Source organism: Oncorhynchus gorbuscha, linkage group LG05, assembly GCF_021184085.1.
Source record: "Oncorhynchus gorbuscha isolate QuinsamMale2020 ecotype Even-year linkage group LG05, OgorEven_v1.0, whole genome shotgun sequence".
Taxonomy (NCBI): domain Eukaryota; kingdom Metazoa; phylum Chordata; class Actinopteri; order Salmoniformes; family Salmonidae; genus Oncorhynchus; species Oncorhynchus gorbuscha.
In genome coordinates this window covers 37,019,232-37,034,131 of record NC_060177.1, presented here as the reverse complement: position 1 = coordinate 37,034,131, position 14,900 = coordinate 37,019,232, and positions in this window count along the sequence as shown.

The window sequence follows — 14,900 nt, the reverse complement described above, 5'->3', positions numbered from 1 at the left end:
TTTGGCACCATTCATTGTTCCCTCTATCCTTACCAGTCTCACAGTCCTTGCCGCTGAAAAGCATCCCCATAGCATGATGATGCTGCCACCATGCTTCACGGTAGGGACAGTGTTAGACGGGTGATGAGCTGTGCCTGGTTTTCTCCAGACATAGCGCTTTGCATTCGGGCCAAAGAGTTACATTTTTGTCTCATCAGACCACAGAGTATTTTGCCTTATGTTCTCAGAGGATTTCACTTGCCTTTTAGTAAACTCCAGGTATGCTGTCATGTGCCTTTTTCTCAGGAGTGGCTTCCGTATGGCCACTCTCCCATAAAGCCCAGATTGGTGAAGTGCTGTAGAGAATGTTCTCTGTCTGGCAGATTCTCCATCTCAGCCAAGGAACTCTGTTGTTCTGGCAGAGTCACCATTGGGTTCTTGGTCACCTCCCTGACCAAGGTCCTTCTTGCCTGGTTGCTCAGTTTGGTTGGATGGCCAGCTCTAGTCAGAGTCTGGGTAGATCCATACTTTTTCCATTTCACAATGATGGAGACCCCTGTGCTCTTGGAAACTTTCAACACTATACATTGTTTTATACCCTTCCTCAGATATATGTCTCATCTCAGAGATCTACGGACAGTTCCTTGGACTTCGTGGTATAGTTTCTGCTCTGACATGCACTGTCAACTGTGGGACCCTATAGACAGGTGTGTTCTTTTCTAAATCATGTCCAAACAATTGAATTGGCCACAAGTGGACTCCTGTCAAGATGTAGTGACATCTCAAGGATGATCAAAGGAAATTGGATGCACCTGAGCTCAATTTGGAGTGCCACAGCAAGAGGGTGTGAATACTTATGTAAATGAGATACAGTATGTGCCGTCTGTCATCTGGGGCTGAATTCCAAATGGCCCAGGCGCACAAGGAAGACACAACGGACAATTCCCAAGGATCAGTCAGGCCTTCCCCCCTCGAAAGGGCAAAAATATATATCTCTCTCTACAGTATCCAGAGGACCGATTTTTAATGTGATATAATAATTCTACAGCAGCCATGTCTGGAATCTATCTAAACTTGTCCTCCGAGGATAACCTTTATGCCGTCCTATATGGATGTAGGATCTCTATGGTAACTTGTATCTGTACCGGTGGAACTCTAAATGACTCTATACAAAGGGATTTTATTGTCTTCTCGGGAATTCTGTCTTATTTACGTTGCTCTCATCCCTCCACACAAGCCTTTATATGCTGTGCCACCCTGTGGGTGTTCAGGTTACTGTAAACTTTGTATCGTTTGATTGGCCTTCAGATGTTATGCATCGTTTAACCTTCAGATGTTACCAATGGAATTAAACACCTTTGTTCTGTCTCTTATACTATATCTAGTCCACGGAGGAAGGTTGTATGATCAATTCTAATTTCCTAGGCCTCGGGCCTAGTGGGCATCTCTTTGTTCATGCTTTGTCTTGTCAGTTAACCTTAAGATCTACAGTGCATTTGGAAAGTATTCAGACCTCTTGACTTTTTCCACATGTTGTTACATTACAGCCTTATTCTAAAATCCTCATTGATCACCATAATGTACCCCATAATGACAAAGCGAAAACAGGTTATCAATTTTTTCAAATGTATAAAAAATAAATACCTTATTTACAGAAGCATTCAGACCTTTTGCTATTAGACTCAAAATTGAGCTCAGGTGCATCTATTTCTGTTGATCATCCTTAAGATGTTTCTACAACATGATTGGAGTCCACCTGTGGTAAATTCAATTGATTGGACATGATTTGGAAAGGCACACACAAGGGCCTTGGTCAGGGAGGTGACCAAGAACCCGATGGTCACTCTGACAGAGCTCCAGAGTTCCTCTGTGCAGATGGGAGAACCTTCCAGAAGGACAACCACCTCTGCAGCACTCCACCAATCATGCCTTTATGGTAGAATGGCCAGACGGAAGCCACTCCTCAGTAAACGGCACATGACAGCCCACTTGGAGTTTGCCAAAAGGCACCTAAAGGAATCTCAGGCCATGAGAATTAAGATTATCTGCCTGTCAACTCTTTTGCCTGAATGTCAAGCTTCACGTCTGAAGGAAACCTGGCACCATCCCTACGGTGAAGCATGGTGGTGGCAGCATCATGCTGTGGAGATGTTTTTCAGCGGCAGGGACTGGGAGACTAGTCAGAATCAAGGGAAAGATGAACGGAGCAAAGTACAGAAAGATCCTTGATAAAAACCTGCTCCAGAGCACTCAGGACCTCAGACTGGGGCAAATGTTCACCTTCCAACAGGCCAATCACCCTAAGCACACAGCCAAGTCAATGCAGGAGTGGCCTCGGAGGGAAGTCTCTGAATGTGTTTGAGTGGCCCAGCCAGAGCCCGGACTTGAATGCGATCGAACATCTCTGGAGAGACCTGGAAATAGCTGTGCAGCGACACTCCCCAACCAACTTGACAGAGCTCGAGAGGATCTACTGAGAAGAATGGGAGAAACTCACCAAATACAGGTTTGCCAAGCTTTTAGCGTCATACCCAAGAAAACTCAGCGCTGTAATTGCTGCCAAAGGTGCTTCAACAAAGTACTGAGTAAAGGGTCTGAATACATATGTAAATATGATATTATATTTGTATTTTTTATATTTGTATTTTTTTTTCGCTTTGTCATTATGAGGTATTGTGTAGATTGATGAGGGCGAAAAAACAACAACAATTGAATACATTTTAGAATAAGGCTGTAGTGTAACAAAATGTGGAAAAAGTCAAGGGGTCTGAATACTATCCAAATGCACTGTAAATGCCTATAATGATGTTTTGTTAAAGTCAGTATTGCCTTGTAGCTTAAGCGTTATGCCTTGTATGTGAATCCATTCATTTTTGCAAAGTTAAAATACTTGCTTTGATATTAGTTTCTCATGACCATTCCTTGATCTTAGTCAGCTAAACGCATAATACTTGATTGCACATGGTTTTTCTAGAATGTTAAATTTGGTCAGCTATTCAGTTTAATAGACTTTGATGACATACACATTACATAGTCTTATCATTTAAAATGTTTTATTTTACTTAAGAACAAATTCTTATTGACAATGACGGCCTAGGAATAGTGGGTTAACTGCCTTGTTCAGAGGCAGAACAACATTTTTTTGTTTGTTACCTTGTCAGCTCGTAGGTCGCATGTGAGGTATACAGTGCCTTCAGAAAGTATTCACACCCCTAGACTTATTCCACGTTGTTGTTTTACAGCCTCAATACAAAATTAATTAAATAGATTTTTTTCCCTCATCTACAGTGCCTTGCGAAAGTAGTCGGCCCCCTTGAACTTTGCGACCTTTTGCCACATTTCAGGCTTCAAACATAAAGATATAAAACTGTATTTTTTTGGATATCTTTAAGAAATGGCTTTCTTCTTGCCACTCTTCCATAAAGGCCAGATTTGTGCAATATACGACTGATTGTTGTCCTATGGACAGAGTCTCCCACCTCAGCTGTAGATCTCTGCAGTTCATCCAGAGTGATCATGGGCCTCTTGGCTGCATTTCTGATCAGTCTTCTCCTTGTATGAGCTGAAAGTTTAGAGGGACGGCCAGGTCTTGGTAGATTTGCAGTGGTCTGATACTCCTTCCATTTCAATATTATCGCTTGCACAGTGCTCCTTGGGATGTTTAAAGCTCAGGAAATCTTTTTTATATCCAAATCCGTCTTTAAACTTCTTCACAACAGTATCTCGGACCTGCCTGGTGTGTTCCTTGTTCTTCATGATGCTCTCTGCGCTTTTAACGGACCTCTGAAACTATCACAGTGCAGGTGCATTTATACGGAGACTTGATTACACACATGTGGATTGTATTTATCATCATTAGTCATTTAGGTCAACATTGGATCATTCAGAGATCCTCACTGAACTTCTGGAGAGAGTTTGCTGCACTGAAAGTAAAGGGGCTGAATAATTTTGCACGCCCAATTTTTCAGTTTTTGATATGTTAAAAAAGTTTTAAATATCCAATACATGTCGTTCCACTTCATGATTGTGTCCCACTTGTTGTTGATTCTTCACAAAAAAATACAGTTTTATATCTTTATGTTTGAAGCCTGAAATGTGGCAAAAGGTCGATTAAAGTTTAAGGGGGCCGAATACTTTCGCAAGGCACTGTATCTACACACAGAATCCCATTAATGACAATGTGAAAACATGTTTTTAGACATTATTTGCAAATGCATTGAAAGTGAAATACAGCATATGCCAATTACCACACACTTTTATCCAAAGTGACTTATAGACCTTAATGTCTACATTTTCATATGGGTGGCCTCAGTGGGAATCAAACCGACGATCACAACTCAGCAAGTGCCGCGCTTTTCCGACTGAGCCACACCGGACTCTATGTAGGGTACATGCAGATCACCCGTCATGGATGGGTGTTTCATCTTGCGAAGAGTTGCTCGATGGTGATTTGCTGTCTTCATTGAGGCAAATAGAGATCCATGGTTGGAACAAGTAAGTACACTAAACGCAACAAATCAAATCAACCAAATGGAAACTTCTGTAAATGTGTTTGCTTCTATTAGTTTCACCCCTAACAAGGTCCTCCATTATATCATTAGCATGCATGGTCCCCCACACCACAGTCCACAGTGACTCGCTCCCTCATTGAAAAGTTCACAAGGTGCTGTTTTACTTGCTCAGCTCTGGGTTTAGTTGCCATGGCAACAAATCTGTTGGAAATCGGGAAGAGTGTGTTGATGCTGAAGCTGAAAGCTGGAGCTTTCTTTCGAAAATACGTTCTGGGTAAAGTTTGCGACACGGTTCACACAGCCATAGATTTTCCTAGATCAAGTATTCCCTTTGTTTTTGAAAAAATATTGAGCCTGATCAGAGTCCCAGGGCAAAGTCTCTCTCTCCTACTCGGACTCTCTCTATCTACCTCTTACTCTCAGTACCTCTCCTGCTCTCTCTGTCTACCTCTTACTCTCAGTACCTCTCCTGCTCTCTCTGTCTACCTCTTACTCTCAGTACCTCTCCTGCTCTCTCTGTCTACCTCTTACTCTCAGTACCTCTCCTGCTCTCTCTGTCTATCTCTTACTCTCAGTACCTCTCCTGCTCTCTCTGTCTACCTCTTACTCTCAGTACCTCTCCTGCTCTCTCGCTCTCCTTCTTAGTACCTCTCTCTCTCCTTCTCAGTACCCTTCTTTCTCTCTCTCTCTCTCTCTCTCTCTCTCTCTCTCTCTCTCTCTCTCTCTCTCTCTCTCTCTCTCTCTCTCTCTCTCTCTTCTCAGGACCTCTCTCTCTCTCTCCTCTTCTCAGGACCTCTCTCTCCTTCTCAGGACCTCTCTCTCCTTCTCTGTACCTCCTTCTCTGTACCTCTCTCCTTCTCTGTACCTCTCTCCTTCTCTGTACCTCTCTCCTTCTCTGTACCTCTCTCCTTCTCTGTACCTCTCTCTCCTTCTCGGTACCTCTCTCCTTCTCTGTACCTCTCTCCTTCTCTGTACCTCTCTCCTTCTCGGTACCTCTCTCCTTCTCGGGACCTCTCTCCTTCTCGGTACCTCTCTCTCATTCTCGGTACCTCTCTCTCTTTCTCTGTACCTCTCTCTCTTTCTCTGTACCTCTCTCTCATTCTCGGTACCTCTCTCTCTCTCTCCTCTTCAGGACCTCTCTCTCTCTCCTCTTCTCAGGACCTCTCTCTCTCTCCTCTGTACCTCTCTCCTTCTCTGTACCTCTCTCTCATTCTCGGTACCTCTCTCTCTCTCTCCTCTTCAGGACCTCTCTCTCTCTCTCTCTCTCTCTCTCTCTCTCTCAGGACCTCTCTCTCTCTCCTCTGTACCTCTCTCCTTCTCTGTACCTCTCTCCTTCTCGGTACCTCTCTCCTTCTCGGTACCTCTCTCCTTCTCGGTACCTCACTCTCCTCGGTACCTCTCTCTCCTTCTCGGTACCTCTCTCTCCTTCTCTGTACCTCTCTCCTTCTCTGTACCTCTCTCCTTCTCTGTACCTCTCTCCTTCTCGGTACCTCTCTCTCCTTCTCGGTACCTCTCTCTCCTTCTCGGTACCTCTCTCTCCTTCTCGGTACCTCTCTCTCCTTCTCGGTACCTCTCTCTCCTTCTCGGTACCTCTCTCTCCTTCTCGGTACCTCTCTCTCCTTCTCAGGACCTCTCTCTCCTTCTCTGTACCTCCTTCTCTGTACCTCTCTCCTTCTCTGTACCTCTCTCCTTCTCTGTACCTCTCTCCTTCTCTGTACCTCTCTCCTTCTCTGTACCTCTCTCTCCTTCTCGGTACCTCTCTCCTCTGTACCTCTCTCCTTCTCTGTACCTCTCTCCTTCTCGGTACCTCTCTCCTTCTCGGGACCTCTCTCCTTCTCGGTACCTCTCTCTCATTCTCGGTACCTCTCTCTCTTTCTCTGTACCTCTCTCTCTTTCTCTGTACCTCTCTCTCATTCTCGGTACCTCTCTCTCTCTCTCCTCTTCAGGACCTCTCTCTCTCTCCTCTTCTCAGGACCTCTCTCTCCTTCTCTGTACCTCTCTCTCATTCTCGGTACCTCTCTCTCTCTCTCCTCTTCAGGACCTCTCTCTCTCTCTCTCTCTCTCCTCTTCTCAGGACCTCTCTCTCTCTCCTCTGTACCTCTCTCCTTCTCTGTACCTCTCTCCTTCTCGGTACCTCTCTCCTTCTCGGTACCTCTCTCCTTCTCGGTACCTCTCTCCTTCTCGGTACCTCACTCTCCTCGGTACCTCTCTCTCCTTCTCGGTACCTCTCTCTCCTTCTCGGTACCTCTCTCTCCTTCTCGGTACCTCTCTCTCCTTCTCGGTACCTCTCTCTCCTTCTCTGTACCTCTCTCCTTCTCGGTACCTCTCTCTCCTTCTCGGTACCTCTCTCTCCTTCTCTGTACCTCTCTCCTTCTCTGTACCTCTCTCCTTCTCTGTACCTCTCTCCTTCTCGGTACCTCTCTCTCCTTCTCGGTACCTCTCTCTCCTTCTCGGTACCTCTCTCTCCTTCTCGGTACCTCTCTCTCCTTCTCGGTACCTCTCTCTCCTTCTCGGTACCTCTCTCTCCTTCTCGGTACCTCTCTCTCCTTCTCGGTACCTCTCTCCTTCTCGGTACCTCTCTCTCCTTCTCCGTACCTCTCTCCTTCTCGGTACCTCTCTCTCCTTCTCGGTACCTCTCCTTCTCGGTACCTCGCTCTCTCTCTCCCTCTCTCTCCTCTTCTCAGGACCTCTCTCCTTCTCGGTACCTCTCTCTCCTTCTCGGTACCTCTCTCTCTCTCTCCTTCTCTCTCCTCTTCTCAGGACCTCTCTCCTTCTCTGTACCTCTCTCTCCTTCTCAGTACCTCTCTCTCCTTCTCGGTACCTCTCTCTCATTCTCGGTACCTCTCTCTCATTCTCTGTACCTCTCTCTCTTTCTCTGTACCTCTCTCTCTTTCTCTGTACCTCTCTCTCTTTCTCTGTACCTCTCTCTCTTTCTCTGTACCTCTCTCTTTCTCTGTACCTCTCTCTTTCTCTGTACCTCTCTCTCTTTCTCTGTACCTCTCTCTCTTTCTCTGTACCCCTCTCTCTTTCTCAGTCCCTCTCTCTCTTTCTCAGTAACTCTTTCTCTTTCTCAGTACCTCTCTCTCTGTCCGTCCATCCGTCCATCTTACAGTATATGTGTTCTCAATTGTTTTCTGAACATTGTAATAGATTAGCCTGATTCGATATTGTTAATCTGCAGTAGTTGACTGACTCTCATTGTTTTTTGTGCAGTTGAATTACTCTTCCTGGTGTCTTTGGAGAGAGTGAAGATGCAATTAGGGATAATGACATGCCGGCTGTCAAGCGTTCCTATGCTTGGAGAGGGAGGCAGGGGACGTTATTTATACACATATATTTTGTGCTCACTCTGGCATTGTTTACTTCCTGGGTGACAGTGGTGTTATGGCTACTTTGATTTAAAAGCGGAATGAGGCCACAAAGGACTTACTGCATCAGCAGGTTTGACACTGTCGGGATATAGTGTAACATTTCTGTGAGCGTGCAGGGTTTAAATTGACCACCAGTGGGAAAGATAGTCAAACAGAAGTGTGTCTCACCTCATCTAAACATTGTCAAGAAACACCATGGTAGTGTGTGTGAATGAAATAGTCTGAGGGATTGTGTGTTTGGTAGTTATTTAGTGTTTGGCCCTTTTTATCATTACATCAACTACTGGAGTTGGTTCCCTCGTCCCACAATTACCCTCTGTCGATCTCATTCCCCAAACATAAATAGGTGTTCTACTCTACACTCCCCCTCTTTTCTTACCTCCTTTCATTTCCACATGTGCTCCAGTTTTCTTTCCTGCTATTTCTTTTCACCAGTCACCAGAACATTAGCCTAAGTCAGATAGATATGCAGAAAAGAAAAAAATAGACCGACCTGAGACAAATAAGCCAATTGGGATGTATTACATATGAAGACTATCAACATTCTGTTGGAGCAAATTGTCTGCCGATTAAATAAGTTGTCCATCCTCCCCACCTCTCCCAGCCACCACTGTTGTGTAGGCCTACTGTTTAACATCTTTGGTTTGGAGTCATGTTGGACAGCTATGTCCTGGGAAATGTTCTTGTTACTTACAACCTCATGCTTATCACATTAGCCTACGTTAGCTGCTGCTGTCATCTAGTTGTCAAAATCTAAATTGCGCCTAACCTGGAAAATTACATTTTGGCCTTTCTCTTGCATTTCAAATATGATAGACAAAAAAACACAAAAAAACATGTTTCTTTCTTTGTAAACTCAGCAAAAAAAGAAATGTTCTCTCCCTGTCAACTGCATTTATATTCAGCAAACTTAACCAGTGTAAATATTTGTATGAAAATAACAAGATTCAACAACTGAGACATATACTGAACAAGTTCCAAAGGCATGTGACTAACATAAATTGAGTAATGTGTCCCTGAACAAAGGGGGGTCAAAATCAAAAGTAACAGTCAGTATCTGGTGTGGCCACCAGCTGCATTACGTCCTGCAGTGCATCTCCTCCTCATGGACTGTACCAGATTTTCCAGTTCTTGCTGTGAGATGTTACCCCACTCTTTCACCAAGGCACCTGCAAGTTCCCGGACATTTCTGGGGGGGAATAGCCCTAGCCCTCACCCTCCGGTCCAACAGGCCCCAGACGTGTTCAATGGGCCAGCCCTATCTGGTCCAGTGATGGTGGGTTTCTGACCATAGGCGACGTTGCCGGTGATGTCTGGTGTGGATCTGCCTTACGACAGGCCTACAAGCCTTCAATCCAGCCTCTCTCAGCCTATTGTGGACAGTCTGAGCACTGATGAAGGGATTGTGCGTTCCTGGTGTAATTCGGGCAGTTGTTGTTGCCATCCTGTATCTGTCCCGCAGGTGTGATGTTCGGATGTACCGATCCTGTGCAGGTGTTGTTACACATGGCCTGCCACTGCGAGGACGATCAGTTGTCCATCTTGTCTCCCTGTAGCGCTGTCTTACACGGAACCCAAACCGACTGCGCAGGTCGAAAAGCATTTTACATTTTTGGCACATTAGCTAGCTAGCTTGCACTTGCTAGCTAATTTGTCCTATTTAGCTAACTTGCTGTTGCTAGCTAATTTGTCCTGAGATATAAACCTTGAGTTTTTATTTTACCTGAAATGCACACTTTGACAATTAATCCACACATAAAACAGTCATCTCTCCTCCTTCCAGGCCTTTTCTTCTCTGGACTTTATATTGCGATTGGCAACTTTCATAAATTAGGTGCATTACCGCCACCGACCTCGTTCGTCTTTCAGTCACCCACGTGGGTATAACCAATGAGGAAATGGCACGTGGGTACCTGCTCCTATAAACCAATGAGGAGATGAGAGAGGCAGGACTTGCAGCATGATCTGCGTCACAAATAGAACTGACTTCCATTTGAACCCTTGGCAACGCATACTCTCGTTGGCGCACGTGAGCAGTGTGGGTGCAATAATTGAATAATATATATTTCTAAATAAATTTTTCAACGCTCGCGTCGCTGTAGTCAGGGTATTAGGTGTCTCACAGTATGGACATTGCACTTTATTGCTCTGGCCACATCTGCCTCCTTGCAGCATGCCTAAGGCATGTTCAAGCAGATGAGCAGGGACCCTGGGCATCTTTCTTTTGGTGTTTTTCAGAATCAGTAGAAAGGACACTAAAGAGGCCTACGTTTTCATAACTGTGACCTTAATTGCCTACCGTCTGTAAGCTGTTAGTGTCTTAACGGCCTTTCCTCAGGTGCATGTTCATTCATAGTTTGTGGTTAATTGAACAAGCATGGGAAACAGTGATAAAACCCTTTACAATGAAGATCTGTGAAGTTATTTGGATTTTTTACGAATGATCTTTGAAAGACAGGGTCCTGAAAAGGGGACGTTTCTTTTTTTGCTGAGTTGATCTTTTACCAGATCTAATGTGTTATATTCTCCTACATTAATGTCACATTTCCACAAACTTCAAAGTGTTTCCTTTCAAATGGTATCAAGAATATGCATATCCTTGCTTCAGGTTCTGAGCTACAGGCAGTAAGATTTGGGGATGTCATTTTAGTCAAAAATTGAAAAAAAATAGGGGTTTTTTAACGCAACTCAGGCTGTGAAGATATGTAATAGACCTGCCTTGCAAAGAGGGAAGATCAATGTTGGACTCACCACTTTCTTTTGTATTATTTCAAACTGAATCGTACTCTTTTATATCACATAAAAATATATACCATTTAGCAGATGCTTTTATTCAAAGAGACGTACAGTCATACGTGCATCATTTTTTTTTATACGGGTAAAGACAACATGACTGAAATGGTACTATATGTTTATTGGAAAAGATGTGTGGAGGAGTGGGCCACAATCTGTTGGAGTGCTTATCTCTCTATATTACTGTTCTTTCTATTTGATTGTTTTCCTATTGTTTATTATTATTATTATTACGGCTCTGTGTGAGTCTACTAATTAGCATCCTCTTTCTCCATGCCAACAGTCCTCCACTAACTCCACCAACAGTAATTATGATTTTGATAATTATGTTCTCACAGGCTTTTGTCCTTGAAAGAATTCGTAAGAATATACCGCCACTGTTAACTAGTCTTAATTTCTTTGCTACTTAACAACTTCGGTGTTGTTTCAATTAACATTTTAGTACATCAACTAAACATCCAACCCACTTGGCACAGACGTCAGTTCAACGTCTAGTTTTGATTTACATTTGGTTCAACGGGAAATTCAATGGGAAATTAACAAAAAAGAATTGCCATGTCATTGGATTTAGGTTAAAAGTTACATCGTTTGTTTTTTAAATCCCTTATGTTGATGACTTCTTTTCAAATCCAATCAGTTTTCCATGTTGGTTGAACATCATCACATTAACTTTTATTTTTTGGGCGGGGACACACACACTTTAATTCAACCTGTTTTTTTGCCCAGTGGGAAGTGTATTTGATTGTCTTCTGTGAGTAACTTTTTCGGACTCCTTTGAGTTAGTCTATATATTTGTATATATTTTTGAAGCGAGCTAAATTGCAAACACTCGCTAACTGAAGTGAACATAATTAGGGCTGGATTCTATCAGACCAGTACTGCGAAACAAACATGATGTGTGTTTCGACCAGTCACTCTGTTAGGAAATGTGGGGGAGCATATGCAGAGGACTATAATATAATTAATTCATTTCAAACATGAATTACTTACCAGCCGGTGTTTCAACTAGTAAACACGATCGTCCGGGTTACGACACCGGAACTCTGTTATGTTCCCACAGCGGGGGTGTGAACTGCAGCAATAGAATGTCTAATTATATTTCTACGATAATTAATTCTATATGGTGAGAACCTCTGAGGAACTCTGCATTTCCCACTAACAGTTTTAACTGAATGTCTCTAAGCTTGCACTGATTATGATGAGGCCAGCTTTACCACAGTTGAGCTACGCCTGCAGTGAGAGTTTGATTGAATTCTACACTCTTAGAAAAAGAAAGTTCCTTTCTTTTTCTAAGAGTAGTTCCTTTCTACAACCTAAAGGGTGCTTTGGTTGTCCCAATAGAAGAACCCTTTTTGGCTCCAGGTAGATATATTCTGATATATTCTGAGAGTGTAGCCCTATGCCATTGGCCATGTTGTTTGGCCTTAGCTCACCAGCAACACTGTCTGCACCAGGAAAGGCCTGCTAAGCTGGTAGCTACCATAATCAAACAACAGCATATTGGTTCTCATTCTTTATACTGCCAGGTTAAGTGGATGATTATATACCCTTGGGAACCGGGAATCCATTACACGTGAATGCAAGACAGATATGAGGCAGTAATGTGTTTGTATCTGCTGAACTATCTAGTGCAATCTAACGTGGAGAGGGTAATGAGGAATGGTCCTTGGGAAGGAAATGGCTTTGGTTATAATCATTAGCAGACGCTCTTATCCAGAGCGACTTACAAATTGGTGCATTCACCTTATGACATCGTTTGTGCATGATGTATGTGGCTTGTGTATGTGATGTTTTTGTTCAGTGGAACAACCACTTTACAATAGTGCATCTAAATATTTTAAGGGGGAGGGGGGTGAGAAGGATTACTTTATCCTATCCTAGGTATTCCTTAAAGAGGTGGGGTTTCAGGTGTCTCCGGAAGGTGGTGATTGACTCCGCTGTCCTGGCGTCGTGAGGGAGTTTGTTCCACCATTGGGGAGCCAGAGCAGCGAACAGTTTTGACTGAGCTGAGCGGGAACTGTACTTCCTCAGTGGTAGGGAGGCGAGCAGGCCAGAGGTGGATGAACGCAGTGCCCTTATTTGGGTGTAGGGCCTGATCAGAGCCTGGAGGTACTGAGGTGCCGTTCCCCTCACAGCTCCGTAGGCAAGCACCATGGTCTTGTAGCGGATGCGAGCTTCAACTGGAAGCCAGTGGAGAGAGCGGAGGAGCGGGGTGACGTGAGAGAACTTGGGAAGGTTGAACACTAGACGGGCTGCGGCGTTCTGGATGAGTTGTAGGGGTTTAATGGCACAGGCAGGGAGCCCAGCCAACAGCGAGTTGCAGTAATCCAGACGGGAGATGACAAGTGCCTGGATTAGGACCTGCGCCGCTTCCTGTGTGAGGCAGGGTCGTACTCTGCGGATGTTGTAGAGCATGAACCTACAGGAACGGGCCACCGCCTTGATGTTAGTTGAGAACGACAGTTTGTTGTCCAGGATCACGCCAAGGTTCTTAGCGCTCTGGGAGGAGGACACAATGGAGTTGTCAACCGTGATGGCGAGATCATGGAACGGGCAGTCCTTCCCCGGGAGGAAGAGCAGCTCCGTCTTGCCGAAGTTCAGCTTGAGGTGGTGATCCGTCATCCACACTGATATGTCTGCCAGACATGCAGAGATGCGATTCGCCACCTGGTCATCAGAAGGGGGAAAGGAGAAGATTAATTGTGTGTCGTCTGCATAGCAATGATAGGAGAGACCATGTGAGGTTATGACAGAGCCAAGTGACTTGGTGTATAGCGAGAATAGGAGAGGGCCTAGAACAGAGCCCTGGGGGACACCAGTGGTGAGAGCACGTGGTGAGGAGACAGATTCTCGCCACGCCACCTGGTAGGAGCGACCTGTCAGGTAGGACGCAATCCAAGCGTGGGCCGCGCCGGAGATGCCCAACTCGGAGAGGGTGGAGAGGAGGATCTGATGGTTCACAGTATCGAAGGCAGCCGATAGGTCTAGAAGGATGAGAGCAGAGGAGAGAGAGTTAGCTTTAGCGGTGCGGAGCGCCTCCGTGATACAGAGAAGAGCAGTCTCAGTTGAATGACTAGTCTTGAAACCTGACTGATTTGGATCAAGAAGGTCATTCTGAGAGAGATAGCGGGAGAGCTGACCAAGGACGGCACGTTCAAGAGTTTTGGAGAGAAAAGAAAGAAGGGATACTGGTCTGTAGTTGTTGACATCGGAGGGATCGAGTGTAGGTTTTTTCAGAAGGGGTGCAACTCTCGCTCTCTTGAAGACGGAAGGGACGTAGCCAGCGGTCAGGGATAAGTTGATGAGCGAGGTGAGGTAAGGGAGAAGGTCTCCGGAAATGGTCTGGAGAAGAGAGGAGGGGATAGGGTCGAGCGGGCAGGTTGTTGGGCGGCCGGCCGTCACAAGACGCGAGATTTCATCTGGAGAGAGAGGGAGAAAGAGGTCAGAGCACAGGGTAGGGCAGTGTGAGCAGAACCAGCGGTGTTGTTTGACTTAGCAAACGAGGATCGGATGTCGTCGATCTTCTTTTCAAAATGGTTGACGAAGTCATCTGCAGAGAGGGAGGAGGGGGGGGAGGAGGAGGATTCAGGAGGGAGGAGAATGTGGCAAAGAGCTTCCTAGGGTTAGAGGCAGATGCTTGGAATTTAGAGTGGTAGAAAGTGGCTTTAGCAGCAGAGACAGAGGAGGAAAATGTAGAGAGGAGGGAGTGAAAGGATGCCAGGTCCGCAGGGAGGCGAGTTTTCCTCCATTTCCGCTCGGCCTTCCGGAGCCCTGTTCTGTGAGCTCGCATTGAGTCGTCAAGCCACGGAGCGGGAGGGGAGGACCGAGCCGGCCTGGAAGATAGGGGACATAGAGAGTCAAAGGATGCAGAAAGGGAGGAGAGGAGGGTTGAGGAGGCAGAATCAGGAGATAGGTTGGAGAAGGTTTGAGCAGAGGGAAGAGATGATAGGATGGAAGAGGAGAGAGTAGCGGGGGAGAGAGAGCGAAGGTTGGGACGGCGCGATACCATCCGAGTAGGGGCAGTGTGGGAAGTGTTGGATGAGAGCGAGAGGGAAAAGGATACAAGGTAGTGGTCGGAGACTTGGAGGGGAGTTGCAATGAGGTTAGTGGAAGAACAGCATCTAGTAAAGATGAGGTCGAGCGTATTGCCTGCCTTGTGAGTAGGGGGAAGGTGAGAGGGTGAGGTCAAAAGAGGAGAGGAGTGGAAAGAAGGAGGCAGAGAGGAATGAGTCAAAGGTAGACGTGG